The sequence below is a fragment of the Gouania willdenowi genome, unplaced genomic scaffold (genome assembly GCF_900634775.1).
Source record: "Gouania willdenowi unplaced genomic scaffold, fGouWil2.1 scaffold_332_arrow_ctg1, whole genome shotgun sequence".
In the NCBI taxonomy this organism is placed as follows: domain Eukaryota; kingdom Metazoa; phylum Chordata; class Actinopteri; order Blenniiformes; family Gobiesocidae; genus Gouania; species Gouania willdenowi.
This window is the reverse complement of record NW_021145094.1, coordinates 2,005,067-2,018,577: the sequence shown is the minus strand read 5'-3', so window position 1 is coordinate 2,018,577 and position 13,511 is coordinate 2,005,067. Positions and strand designations below refer to the sequence as shown.

The following is a 13,511-nucleotide window of genomic DNA, read 5'->3' as shown; positions in this document are numbered from 1 at the left end:
GCGTGATGTGAGCCCGCCCCCTTTTTGTTTACATGTGTTTACTCTTTGAGTAGCTATATGTGTGCCACAGGCATGTTTAATGTTTTATTTACAGGGTCGCTGAGAAGAGTGAACTGTTGAGAAAGTTATTTTGTAGCCTGATGAGGTAAAATTAAATGATCAAAAACTCATTATAATGTATCATAACATTAGATTAAACTTTACTGTCATTGCACAAAGTACAGTCCAGAGAAAATGTTTTGTATCTAACTTGAGAGAAAAACAAGTAAAGAATAAGAATTAGTGCATCTTAATAAGTCTTAATATATAAGACATTAGGTGGTATAAATATAAGAATGAGGTATTGTTTATACAAACAGCTGTTTTCTTCCAGCCTTAACCTCTCACTGTCTCTTATAGGATGATGTCACTCATTTTTGGGAGCCTGTCGTTGTTTCCTCTCAGTAAGTACTGTATAGAATACATGATTCAGCTATTTTTCTAGAGTGAACATATCAATACTGTGATCATCTGATCAAGTCCATCAGGTGTTTCTTTCTCACCTTTCTCTGTTTGTGTCCTTACACTTTTTAAAGGTTGCCATGTATGAGGAAATATTCTGTGTTGATGTGTTGATGTGGTAAATAAATAGTCTATGAAAATATCACTAAATCTGTCATTTATTCATTTTAATATTCATCAATGATCATGTCTCACTTCTATTCCTCTCTGTCCTAATATCAGGATCCCATTATATGTTGTACATTGTTCAGGAGGTTAACTAGACCAAGCAGCTTTTAGGTTTCTGTTAAGTACTGTATAGAATAACAGGACTGGGAGGATGGTGTAGGTTTAAGTTTATTAGACATGTACATTTACACCAACAAGACAGTTTATAAGCATTATTACAATAAAGTTTGTTTTCATTCAGAATACAGAAACAAAGTCAATAATTTACTAAGAGAAAAAAAAAGAGAATACTATGAAAAACAATTAAAAGAGAATAAAAACAAAAACAAAAAATTGTGGGAAATTATAAACAGCATAACCATGCGCAAAAGCACAGAAAAAAATGCAGACCATTTTATAATAAACAATGTAAAAGAATACAATAAAAACATAATAGCACAAAAACTCAACAGTTTTTTCATAAATACTGGAAAAAACACGGAGAAAGGGATTAATAAACACCCAACACTTAAATGGAACCATTTTGACAATGAGAAGAAAGACATTAATAAGTACCTTGTACTTGAAGAAGTAACAGAAGCAGAGGTGGATAGAATAATCACAACCTGTACCTCAAAAAAATCTAGAGACGTTAATAATCTAACTATGAGTCTAATAAAAACCATAACAGCTGAAATAACCCCACCATTAACACATATAAGTAACCTATCATTTAAGAATGGTGTTTTCACAGAAAAAATGAAAATTGCAAAAATCAGACCGATTCACAAGGGTGGAGAAAAATGTAATTTCACTAATTATCGACCTATATCAATATTACCAAAATTATCAAAAATTCTGGAAAAACTGTTTATGAACAGACTCGACAAATTTATAGAAGACAATAATATACTACAAGAAGGACAATATGGATTTAGAAAAGGACGTTCAACAGCAATGGCTATAATTGACATCACAGAGAATATAAGAGAAGCATTAGAAAAAAAACTATTTGTATTCGGAATTTTTCTGGACCTAAAAAAAGCCTTTGACACAATTAACCATGATATTCTAGAAGAAAAACTTCAAAATTATGGAATAAAGCACAACGCCTTAAAATGGATTAAAAGCTATATGACAAATAGGAGACAATATGTTGACTTTGAAGAACACATATCAAAATGCCAAACCATACAATGTGGTGTTCCACAGGGTTCAATTTTAGGGCCAAAACTGTTCATTTTATACATAAACGATATTTTCAAAGTCTCAAATAGCCTTAAACTAACGTTGTTTGCAGATGACACAACCATTCTATGCTCAGGTAAAGATATTAAAACTTTAATAGAGTCAACAAATGATGAACTATCAAAAATTCAAACATGGTTAGATGTAAATAAATTAGCCCTAAACGTCAGTAAAACAAAATTCATCAAATTTGGAAAGAGAAAAATAACAGGAGATATAAGACTGAAACTAAACATGGAAATAATAGAACAAGTAAAAGAATATAGGGTTCTAGGAGTGTGGATGGACGACAAGCTGACCTGGAAAAAACATATACAAATAGTTAAAAACAAAGTTGCTAAAAGCAGTTACATCCTATGGAAGCTTCAACAAATCCTACATACCAAATCACTTAAAACAATCTATTCTTCACTCATAGCATCACACTTAAATTACTGCTCTGAAATATGGGGTAATAACTACAAAACGTATCTTGAACCACTATTTAAGCTACAAAAAAAAGCTATAAGAATTTTACATAAAGCGCCACACAACGCACACACAAACGAACTATTTGAGAAGGCAAAATACCTAAAACTGAGAGAAATAATACACTACAACACACAAATACACGCATTTAGGGCTTCATCTAAGAAATTACCACATCAAATACAAAAATGTTTCACATACAATCTAAATTCCTATGACTTCAGACATAATAATGTGTTCAGACCAAACAGGATCAAATCTAACGTTGGTAAACATAGTACTGTGTATAGAGCCATGAATCTCTGGAATAACCTTGACGCAGAGACACAACAATCTGTAAATCTGAAAGGATTTAAGGAGAAAACGAGGAGAATATTTCTACACGCATACAGATCTCAAGTCAACTCCTCATCGAACTCTACAGCGACGACATGGAACTCATCAACTGGTCACTGAGCGCCATTGAAAAAATATTCACGACGAGGCAATTACTACACCACGAACAAGCGTGTCCAAAGGACACATACCCAAGTGGATACGTCATGGATGCACAAGGGAGAAGCCAGATGCTCTGTCTCTCTCTACTGACGGTAGAAGATGTGGAGGACATCTATCTGCTAGGGGTCATGATCTTTGGCCTGCTAATGACGTGGGTATGGATATGTGCATGTGCCTTTCTGATGGATCGTAAGCTGAGGCGACTTTCAGAGGATATGAAGGTACTCCGAAAGAAGAAGAACTTTTCGTTTGGAGAGTTGGAGGAACGTAAACAACGACTGGAAAAGAAAGCTCGAGGAGATACGGAAAAAAAGGACAGTGAGGAGGAGTAACAACAGGAACAATGACTGAGACGAGAACACATCACATAAAAAAGGACAAAAAAAACGTTAATGAAAAGATGAAATTATGAAGATGAGAATGTTTGACAAGGGAAGAAACGAAGTTTGATGTAAAATGTTTCAGGAGCTCTCACACTCCCGTCTGATAAACACGACCTTGAGCGAACAGCTGCATCTGAAGGGAACCAAAAGACAGCCTGAGCCTGGGAAAAACTGGGCCCAGAACATGTCTACTAAAGGAGACAAAAAAAAAGATATGGAGGAGCTGAAAGAAATGATTAAGGACCTGAGACAGGACATGAGACAGGAGATCATGTCCTTAAGAGAAGATCTATCTCTGAAGATAGAGACCATAACAAAGGCCCTGGAGAAATCATTGGAAGCCGTGGAAAGAGAAGTCAAGGTACTGAAAGAAGAAAATGTAAAGAATGCTGAAAAGATAAAAAAGCTGGATGCGAGGGTTGAAGATCTGGAAAGAAAAGAAAGAGAAAAGGATCTCATCATCACGGGCCTAAAGATTAGGCCAAGGACCTACGCCAGTGAGAAAAATAACAGGAGATATAAGACTGAAACTAAACATGGAAATAATAGAACAAGTAAAAGAATATAGGGTTCTAGGAGTGTGGATGGACGACAAGCTGACCTGGAAAAAACATATACAAATAGTTAAAAACAAAGTTGCTAAAAGCAGTTACATCCTATGGAAGCTTCAACAAATCCTACATACCAAATCACTTAAAACAATCTATTCTTCACTCATAGCATCACACTTAAATTACTGCTCTGAAATATGGGGTAATAACTACAAAACGAATCTTGAACCACTATTTAAGCTACAAAAAAAAGCTATAAGAATTCTACATAAAGCACCATACAACGCACACACAAACGAACTATTCGAGAAGGCAAAATACCTAAAACTGCAAGAAATAATACACTACAACACACAAATACACGCATTTAGGGCCTCATCTAAAAAACTACCACATCAAATACAAAAATGTTTCACATACAATCTAAATTCCTATGACTTCAGACATAATAATGTGTTCAGACCAAACAGGATCAAATCTAACGTTGGTAAACATAGTACTGTGTATAGAGCCATGAACCTCTGGAATAACCTTGATGCAGAGACACAACAATCAGTAAACCTGACAAGATTTAAGGAGAAAACGAGGAGGATATTTCTACACACATACAGATCTCAAGTCAACTCCTCATCAAACTCTACAGCGACGACATGGAACTAATCAACTGGTCATTGAGCGCCATTGACAAAATCTTCACGACGAGGCAATTACTACAGCACGAACCAGCGTGTCCAAAGGACACATACCCAAGTGGATACGTCATGGCACAAGGGAGAAGCCAGATGCTCTGCCTCTCTCTACTGAAGGTAGAAGATGTGGAGGACATCTATCTGCTATGGGTCATGATCTTTGGCCTGCTAATGACGTGGGTATGGATATGTGCATGTGCCTTTCGGATGGATTGTAAGCTGAGGCGACTTTCAGAGGACATGAAGGTACTCCGAAAGAAGAAGAACTTTTCGTTTGGAGAGTTGGAGGAAAGTAAACAACGACTGGAAAAGAAAGCTCGAGGAGATACGGAAGAAAAGGACAATGAGGAGGAGTAACAACAGGAACAATGACTGAGACGAGAATACATCACAAAAAAAAAAAAAAAAAAAAAAAAAAAAAAAAAAAATTTGAGAATGTTTGACAAGGGAAGAAACGAAGTTTGATGCAAAATTATCTGTGATTAAAATAGGGGACGGATCTGGATAAGCATAATGCTTTTTTCCGTCGCCCTTTCCGGCATGCAAAAGGACAAAAAAAAAAAAAAAAAAAAAAAACAATGATGTGATTTTGCTCTGAATGTCAAAATGAATTTCTGTGTTTGCAACCATGTCGGAAATGAACTGAATAAATAAATAAATAAATAAAAAATTATTAGTCTTTACACTGGATTGAAAAAAACGATGATTTTTGAACTAACAAGGGTGATATAATCATTCAAATGTAATGGTTGATGTTAGGGGTGTGCATTGCCATGAATCTTATGATAAGACTCACAATTTGACAATATGATGCAATATCAATGATTACAAATTTTACATTTTCAAGTACAAAATGCTATGAAATACATTTTCAACTTGTGAGAACAAGTACCAATAAATGGTATCTCACTGTAATTCAATTACCAATATCAAAAACAAGTGGTATGTTCATCAAACTGTCAAATTACATTTGAATTTTTGCTTCTGTTAAGTTCTTAAATTCAAAGTGACCACATACATCTATAAAAGTGCTAGTATGTTTTATGAAAATACATTTAAAGCTAAAATGAATTGAGGAGTGAGGTAGTTTAACAAGGTCTGATGAGGTTCACTGACACCTAGTGACCAGGCATTTACGTGCTACGCAGATGTTAGCGCAATTAAATGGGTTTTATTTGTTAAAAAACATGATAATGAAAAAAAATTGATTCAGACATTTTTTGGATCAATGCGACAATCATGCGGGGAAATATCACGGTACTTCACCAAATCCATATTTTCTTAAACCCTTAGTTGATGTGTTCCTAGAAAACTGTGCAGTTAATTATTTAATACAAGCTGCAAAAGAAGACTGGGTCAGGGTTTCCCCTTCATTTGAAATACATTTGAATTCTAAGCCACATTCAGCTGTGTGCATATAATATGGCTCTTTTTTTTTGTCTTTAAACATCACAGGCTTCACATGATTACCAAAAAACAACAAACTAGTCCATGTTTCCCTTTAACACACACCCATGAGTGTTTACCTGAGCTGTAAACAGTAATATAACCACGAGGTGAGGCCTTTTATCTCTGCCAACACACACTGCTGCTGGCTTTGAAATCATCACTTCTTAAACCAAGGTGATCCATGAAAAGCTTAAATCTGCTCACAAACACTGGGTCTCACACTGAAGTAGGTCATTTAAAGGAGAAAAACTAAATAGAGGATTATAATAGAGCTGGGCCATATGGACCAATAATCATATCTCAATATTTTTTCTCAAAATGGCGATATACAATATAAATCTCAATATCAAATAAAGTCAAACCAGAAAGACAATTCAGGGTTAAATTTGCTGATTTAAAATGCCACACAGACTAAAACCACATCACGTGCTTTAAGATTAGTAACAAAAAATAAGTTGTAATGTGCGTGTATCAAACATGGGGAACTAGCGTCCCCCAGAAGTAAATACACAAATGACAGCAAAAGATACAACACGAATACACAAAAGGAGTAAAAACAAAATACTCAATAGGACTGGGACAATTTATTAACAAATGACTGCACAATATGTGCCACTGTTGGCTTTTTCTCCTATAAGGGACAGCACGTGTGAGTGAGTTCTGTAGTGTGGTTTGTTTAGGGGAAAGTCTGGGTTTGGACGCACTCAGAAATTAATCTAACTTTGCTTTTCATGCTGTTCTGAGAAGTCGTGTCTCCTAAAACTATTATTTTAATACAAAATAAGCTATAAAAAAAGATAAAGGCAATATTGTTATTTTCTACATTGCCAAAATAAAGAACTCGATAGATCTTGAATCTCGATATATTGCTCAGCCCTAGATAATAACAGAACTCGCAATAAATACCTTGAAGCACTGTGCTGATCAGCTGTCTCCAGTGTTCACAGACATTTTTAACACCTCACTGGAGACATGCACCGTACCAGCCTGTTTTAAGGCCTCCACCATCGTTCCTGTCCCTAAAAAGCTGAGGATCACAGGACTTAATGACTACAGACCCATCGCTCTGACATCTGTGGTCATGAAGTCCTTTGAACGCCTCATGCTCTCCCACATCAAGGACATCACCGACCCCCACCTGGACCCCCTGCAGTTTGCCTATAGATCCAACAGGTCAGTAGACGATGCTGTAAACCTGGCTCTCCACTTCATCCTCCAGCACCTGGACTCCCCAGGCTCCTACGCCAGGATCCTGTTTGTGGACTTCAGCTCTGCTTTTAATACAATAATCCCAGCTCTCCTTCAGGACAAGCTTTCCCAGCTGAACGTGCCAGACTCCACCTGCAGGTGGATCACAGACTTCCTGTCTGACAGGAAGCAGCACGTGAAGCTGGGAAAAACCATCTCTGCTCCCCGGACCATCAGCACTGGATCTCCTCAGGGCTGTGTTCTTTCTCCTCTGCTCTTCTCCCTGTACACCAACAGCTGCACCTCCTCTCACCAGTCGGTCAAACTCCTGAAGTTTGCAGACGACACGACCATCATCGGTCTCATCGCTGATGGAGACGAGTCCGACTACAGGTGGGAGACAGACCGGCTGGTGTCCTGGTGCAGCCAGAACAACCTGGAGCTCAATGCTTTAAAGACAGTGGAGATGATAGCAGACTTCAGGAAGAACCCAGCCCCCCTCACCCCCCTCACCCTGGGAGACTCTACAGTGAGCTCTGTAGAGTACTTCTGCTTCCTGGGGACCATCATCACTCAGGACCTCAAGTGGGAGCTGAACATCAGCTCCCTTATCAAAAAAGCTCAGCAGAGGATGTACTTTTTGCGGCAGCTGAAGAAGTTCAGTCTGCCAACAAAGATGATGGTGAACTTCTACAGCTCCATCATCCAGTCCATCCTCTGCTCCTCCATCACCATCTGGTACGCTGCAGCTACGGCCAAGGACAAGGCCAGACTGCAGCGTATCATCCACTCTGCAGAGAAGGTCATCGGCTGCAATCTGCCCTCCCTCCAGGACCTGTACGCCTCCAGGATTTTGAGGCGTGCAGGAAAGATTGTGGCCGACCCCTCCCACCCCGGTCATAAACTGTTTCAATCTCTCCCTTCTGGTAGGAGGTTTCGGTCCATCAGGACCAGAACCTCCAGACACAAAAACAGCTTCTTTCCCTCTGCCACCATCCACATGAACACACCCCAAGTCACCCACTGAACCCCCCCCCCCCCCCCCACCCGATCACCACCTCCACCAGCTTGATACCTGCTGCACTGTATATATATATATTTATATTTATATTTATCCTATTTATCCTTTATTCTCTATCTATCCTTTATTTATCCCTCATCCTTTATATTTATCATTATTATTATTATTATTGTTGCTGGGTTGTGCTTTGTTGTTCTGTTTTTATTTCTTTTATTTCTTTTTGTTGCTTGTTTTGTGCACCAACCACCAAGTCAAATTCCTTGTACTGTCCTCAAAACTGTACATGGCAAATAAAACATTTCTGATTCTGATTCTGATTCTGATTCTGACAGAAAAAGTGTTTTATTTTGTATTATTTTGCTGCTGATTAATGGTGATGTTATTGTTTTTTCTTTGTTTTACTTGAACACACATACCTGTCGAGGAAAAAATCAGGCAGAGGAGGGTACGTGCGCATGTCTGGCACCCTCTCGTGCACGATGACCATGACAAAGGACGTGAATCCGAACACAAACACCACGTAGATGGAGCTGAGCACGGTCTTCCAGCACTCAGGATCCAGTCTCCTCATCTGCTGCTTGTACTTCCCGTTGGTGTACTGGTGGTAATCCTCTCCTACTGGTGCAGTCTCTGCTGGACTCTCCGTTACAAAGCCAGTCCAAACTGCCTCCTGAGCCACTGGGAGAGTGGGCGTCAAAGGGCAACACAGCTACATTGTTCTTCTGCAGCTTGCGGATGGACACCATCAGCCTCTTGATGTCGCCCAGAACCTTGAGCTCCAGCGGTGGCGAGCGGAGGTCGTACTCTGTGAGGGCGAGGAGGCTGGTGCCATCCAGTCGATGTCTGTTACATAAAAGTCCAACGTAGTCGCAGAAACCCTCTTCCCTCAGCCACTTAGCCACGTGTTTAGGCGTCCAACGTCGGACGCTCAATGCGGCCATTTCCTCCTCACTCACACAGCTAGAGAGGGACAAACAAACATGTTTTAACTAGAAAAAGCAGATATTTACTAGGGTTTACACCGATCTGATCGGCTACATTGAATCGGTTGATATTTTGCATTTTATGCACATAATGTGATCAGCTGTAATGTCTTAATTTGCCGATCCGATCAATGACGTCATTGTCGTAATGAAACTTCTGTAGATGCTCCCGTTGTTTTATCATCTCATTTACACTGAAGAGTTGTTTGCTTTACGTGACACAGCTCTATAGTATTTCACTCACTTTTGTGCACAAAGGTGAAAATCTATGCGATAACGGCGAAAATGTCTCTGGTTGAAGCAAAGTGGCTGAGCACCAGACTTCCTCCCCAGTCTACTGGGTCTGAAAGTGGGGACAGCGTCTGCTGTTTGTGTGTGTTTGTATATATAAATGTGTGTGTGTGTGTTTTGTTTATTCATCCATGCACTCACACTTACTTTAGCTTTTATACCGGAGACTTCTGTTCCGTTTCAGGGTGATGGTGGACACAGAAGCGTGTGCGCATGCTAGGGATGCACCAAAATATCCATGCAATATATTGCAATATTTCGTCTTGCGGTACGTTATCAATACACTGGTGCCAAATATCCATATTTCTATTATTTCCATTTTCCTTTTATGTAAGTATTAATAACCATAAGTTAAATGTTCTCAGGTTTTCAAGTTTATAAATAACAAATTGATATTAGTATTAGCACTAAGATGTATGAGCAGTAGGGATGTAACGATTAATCGTAAGGCAGTTAAAAATCGATTCATAGGTATCACGATTGACATCGATACTTTGAAAATTGAATCGCAGTACTTTTTTTAAACAGCAGAGGGCGCTACATATTTATCCCTTCTCTTGTCCAGCATTGTACCGGCGGGCAGAATCTGCTACTACTTTCTTTCTGGCCGCCTTCTACTCTTACATGTTAATGTTACATGTTAATGAATGATTTATTACCCCTTTAGCACCGAAAGAATATCTGTAATGTTACGTGAATATCTGTAAAACTCACGTTTTTTTATTAGCTCTGTCAGCTAGCACATATCATCTCTTCTTCACCGCACAGAATATCTGCATGGCAACCGGCCACTGGGTTACCAGCGCCCTCTGCTGGTCCAAACAAATATCTGACGGGTTTTTTTGGTTTTTTTTAAAGTCCAATTGTTAAGGCACAAAATACATTTTCAGTTGCACTTTTAAAAAGAAAAAGAACTATTATGCAGTTTTGTATTGTTTACTATAGAACCAGAATTTAAATTAATAAGCTTCTTCTTCATTTGTATTATTCCTTTATTTATTTCAAGATTTATTTTTAGTTAAATTGCATTGATTTGCATAGTTTATCAAGGGATTGTTTTGACAATAAAAAATAAAAGGAAGATAATACAGTATTTTCTAGTTTTTTCCCCCAAAAAAATAAGGGAATATTTTTCAGTCATCATTTGACTACAGTCCCATTTTGTAAAATAAATCGTGAAAAAATCGTATCGTGAATGGAATCGTATCGGGAGTTGAGTGAATCGTTACATCCCTAATTACTAGACATTTCCCATTTGAATTTTGGGCGACCCCACATGGGGCCACGACCCCAAGGTAGAAAAAAACTGGACTAGACTAAAAAAGAATGTTTGACTTTCATTATGCCCACATTAATTATTAAAGCCCTCTAAGATCATTATTTAAATTATTTATTTGGGATAAATTATAATAATCCCAACTAGACCAGAGATAAAATAAAATAGAATGAAAAATCAAATTAAATAATATTTACATAACAATTTAATTATGTTTGTTTCATTCAAACATTATTTCATAAATGTGATTTTTTTTTTTCAACCCACAACAGAATAAAGCATTTCTTTATTTAAATTTATCCAATACACTTGATTTTGTTTCGTTTATTTATTCAAACAAGTTAAAACAAAAACAAAAATACATAAAATATACAAAGTACTCAGGCAAAAAGCAAAAACAAAACTCTATAAAGAATGCAGGATGAAGTTAATAACACTTAAAAATAATAAAGTCCTCATTCAAAAAAAAAAAAAAAAAATGTCTGTCAGAAGCTAAACAAAGTAACTTAACTGTAGTTTGTTATTATGACCAAGGCAATAATGTTGGTTTAACTTATTAACTAGACTGCATCGACTTTAAGCAGCAAAATGAGATTATTTTTAGGTCAAATAAAAACTATTCTTCACTAAAGCTACATAATTAGAAACTTTTTTCATTAAAGATGCAGAATTCAGATGTTTGCTTTGTTGTTTGCTGCCCCTCAGTGGCGAAAGGCCCACATTACACCATTTATTTACCTCCACAAAAAAAACACTGAAAAACAAAAGCAGCAAATGAGCATCTATCAAAAAAAAATATATACCAGTTTTCATATGACAGAGTTTCCTTTGCCACTTTTACAAAAAAATAACATTTTTACAATACAATATATCAGACATAGGCAACTGGTGGCCCGGGGGCCACATTTGGCCCTTGGTCTAATTTTATGCGGCCCCCAAAGTTAATGTACAAAATAACTGAAAAATACATAAAACAACATCACAAAATTGCAGGAAAATACAGTAAAAGACAAGAAAAAAACACACGGAACTACTGAAAAAATGAACAAAACGACAACAATAATATACAAAATTACAGAAAAGGACAACAAAAGCACACAAAAAGACAAATGAAACACAAAAAATTACCCCGCAAAGCCACAGTATTAACAAACAAGCAAAACGACAACAGAAATACACAAAAAATACTCCAAAGAACGCAAATTGACACACACACAAATACACAATATGACTCCAAAAAACATATAGTTTACAGGAAAAATAGACTAAAGGACTACAGAACAAACAACAACAACATACACAGAATGACAGAAAAACACACAAAATTACTATAAAAACATTTTGTTCTTTCCTGTATTAAACTCAGATAACTCATTATTCTAAATGATAACTCATGAATGTTGATCATGTGACCCTCTGATCAAACAAACACATTTTTGTGGCCCTGCTGTGATGAAAATTGCCGACCTCTGCATTATACAAAATATATTGTATATTCTGTATTATTATTTGGACCCTGTTTGCTGCTTTTCTTTTCTGTCTGTAATGCTGCTGGGAATTTAATTTCCCTGAGGGAGCCTTCCCAAAGGATTAATAAAGTCTATCTAATCACAAATGATTATACTGTGTTGTTAGCACACTGATATACAACGTATATATACCAATAAAGCACCAATGAATCTCTAACAACCAAGATTAAAGAATGACAAAAATTAGAAATTTAATTTTGAGTTGGAAATCTACAGGTATGTTTATTTCATTTAACTTAATTTAAGTTAATTCAACTAACAATTTAGTAACCTATCTAAAGCAGTGTTTCTCAAACTTTTTGGGGCTCTCGTAACCCCTTCCTCTTATTCTGAATTCCACATTTTGCTCAGAAAACGATCTAAAAACATCTATAGATCACATCGATGGTATGAATGAGTGATAACACATATTTTAAAGAACATATCAAGCTTGCATATTAAACCAACATGTTGGCAATTAAATAAATCTTTCCCCACACAATTAAAATCTCTATTTTCTTCCAGAATAGTCTTTTTGTTAGTTTAGTTATCTTACCTGGGATTTAAATGTTAAGGTTAGCCACAGGTGTAAGGAAAGCTGATTGTTTTATCATCATTTTATTTGAAGTTAATGTCATTAATCATCAATACCCTCTGTAAGAAATAACAATTCATTATTTTGATATATTTTTAAAGCTACAAGGAGCCATTGCATGAGGCTCCAGAGCCACATGTTGCAAACCCCTGAGGTTTCCATCATCATTGCCTTTACTGTGTGACAGTGGGCGTTTTATTCATAACCCTATCACGTGACAGGCAGACGGTCATATGACCGTATTAACTCTAAATGACTGCACCCATTCTTAACTGATCAAACAACAACTGGAACCAAACACGGTGAATAGTTGCTACTTGTCGGTGAGTCGTTGTTTTTCTACTTGTTCACGGATTGCGTCATCAATGTTTTCGCTACACGGCTTCACTGCAGCCAGTGTTTTACCTTGTGTGTTGTCCGGTGTTTATCAGGTTTTTACCTTGTTCTTCATTCCTCTTCTATGAACAGTTAGTGGAGCACATTCCACACGGTGTGGTAGCAGCTGTGTTCAGTGTGCAAATAAAGCCATTATGAGCATTCGGTGTCTTTCTACGGTCATGCTTTACGGTAGACTCCTAATGCAGCTCCGTTTACTCCAGACATTACGGTAACGTAGTAAGGCCGCCCGGAAGTGACCTTTTTTTTGCCCGGAAGTGACCTGTGTGCGCTCGATTTAATCTCCTGGATTTATTAATTTCAGATATTCTAGCATCAG

General features: G+C 37.2%; 1 pseudogene; it reads right to left on the bottom strand.

The window, feature by feature from the left end:
* Positions 1 to 3,323: 3,323 nt before the first annotated feature.
* Positions 3,324 to 13,411, bottom strand: LOC114459621 (sphingomyelin synthase-related protein 1-like; annotated as a pseudogene).
* Positions 13,412 to 13,511: the final 100 nt, after the last annotated feature.